The sequence below is a fragment of the Aristolochia californica genome, unplaced genomic scaffold (assembly GCF_029961685.1).
Source record: "Aristolochia californica isolate CCGP_79_NKW_82.1479 unplaced genomic scaffold, dmAriCali1.0.hap1 SCAF_8, whole genome shotgun sequence".
Lineage (NCBI taxonomy): Eukaryota > Viridiplantae > Streptophyta > Magnoliopsida > Piperales > Aristolochiaceae > Aristolochia > Aristolochia californica.
In genome coordinates, this window is record NW_027182279.1 from 7,767,525 (window position 1) to 7,769,663 (window position 2,139).

At 33.8% G+C, this 2,139-nt stretch overlaps 1 pseudogene; it reads right to left on the minus strand.

Moving 5' to 3' along the window:
* Positions 1 to 840: 840 nt before the first annotated feature.
* On the minus strand, positions 841 to 959 carry LOC137939642 (5S ribosomal RNA; annotated as a pseudogene).
* Positions 960 to 2,139: the final 1,180 nt, after the last annotated feature.

Consider the following 2,139-nt stretch of genomic DNA (forward strand, 5'->3'; position numbering starts at 1 on the left):
TCTCAATATTCTACAGAATCCGAATTCCAAAAATTAAACCGTAGAGATGATTTTAGGGTTCTTCTGATTCATCAACATGAATCATGTGCTAGTGTTCCACTAACAATGTCGGGAAATGAACTGAGTAATATGGTTGAAGTTCATCTCCTGCGTGAGTTGACTAACCCCTCCTATTAGAACTGAAGTCAATTACTTTGTGTGTTGTTTTCCTAGAGTGAGCACAAAGGTGATCTGAAATCTGTCAGCATTAGCATCATTTATGCTGAAAATCCAATCTTCTTCATGTCTAAAAACTAAAACTATTTTCTGAGCTGATGGGTTAGTTCATTGGAGAAAGAGAATAGAAACTGATTTTTATTACGTTAACTGAAATTGCAAAAATGTTTTAGCTTGCATATCTTACTCAGAAGTTTTTCTTTCTACCACATTTATCAAAATGCCAAATTTTATTGATCGCGCCCGTTTGTGTTACCCTCTCCATCCTACCAATCCCTTGGCTTCCCTCTTGCCCCGTGTTCTGTTGGTCTTTTCCCCATTCTTTCCATAAAATAAAATAAAAAATTAAAATCTTAAGAAAAAATCAAGATATTAAAAATTTAAAAAACGCTATGTCATTGGATTAAAGAAATAAAACGTTCTCTGGCCTAGTCAAAACTTAACCGAACTACATTAATAATGGAAAACAAAACAAAATCGTAGTTTTTTCCTTCTTCTCTTCTACTAGAACATTTCAAACTGTTAAAAAAGAAAACAAACTATATATACAAATACGTTTTGTTGCCCCTAACCTCAACATTATGAGGGAGAAATTAACTGGTGGCAAAGGAAAAAAGGGTAAAAAGGGTGCAACAAGAGGACTTCTTAGGAGGTCACCCATCCAAGTACAACAATCGCCAAAACACGTTTAACTTCGGATTTTTGATGGGATTCAATGCATTAATGTTGGTATGATCGCACCCGTTTGTGCTTCCCTCTCCATCCTACCAATCCCATCCCCAGCTTCCCTCTCCCCCCGTATTTTGTTGGTCCTTTCTATATTTCCTCCATAAAATAAAATTAAAAATTAAAATCTTCAAAAAAAAAACCAGGATATAAAAAATTATAAGTGTTTTATCGTTGGCTTAAAGAATAAAACCTTCATCGTCCGTGTTGAAACTGAACAAAACTACATTAATAACGGAAAGTAAAACAAAATCATACTTTTTTTTCTTTTTTCCCCTCTTCTCTTCTACCCAAACGTTTCGAATCGTTAAAAAAGAAAACAAACTATATATATAAATATGTTTTTCCGCCCCTAACAGTAGCATTGCGAGGGAGAAATTAGTTGGTGGCAAAGGAAAAATGGGGAAAAAGGGGTGCTACACGAGGGCTTCCTAGGAGGTCAACCATCCTAGTACTAGTCTCATCCAAGCGCGCTTAACCTGATGGGATCTGGTGCATTGGTGCTAGTATGATCGCACTCGTTGTTGTCACCCTCTCCATCCTGCCAATCCCTTCCTCGGCTTCACTATCCCCCTGTGTTTTGTCGGTCTTTTCCACATTCCCTGCATAAAATAAAATATAAATTATAATCTTATGCAAAAATCAAGATATAAAAAATAAGAAGGAGCACTATGTTGTTGGATTAAAGAATAAAAGATTCACCGTCCGTGTCGAAAGTGTAGCGAACTGCATTAATAAAGGAAAACTAAACAAAATCATTCTTTTTTTTTCTTTTTTTCCCCCTTCTCTTCTACCTGAAAGTTTCAAATCGTCAAATATATATATATATATATGTATATATATATATATATATATATATATATATATAAATATGTTTTGTCTCCCCTAACCGCAGCATTGCGAGGGAGAAATTAGCTGGTGATAGTGGAAAATAGGGAAAAAAGGGGTGCAACACGAGGACTTCTTAGGAAGTCACCCATTCTAATTATATAACTAGAAAATGTTTAATTAATTAGATAAGTAATTTATTACTACTTTTCTATTAAATAATTGATTAGTTATTACATTAAATATGTCACTTGGCCGATTAATTAGCAGAAATCATTGGGTATTTAGGTATTTCTTACTTAATCAGTAATTATACGATTAGTAAATACATAATTTCATTAATTAATTAGTATTAGATATGATAAAGAT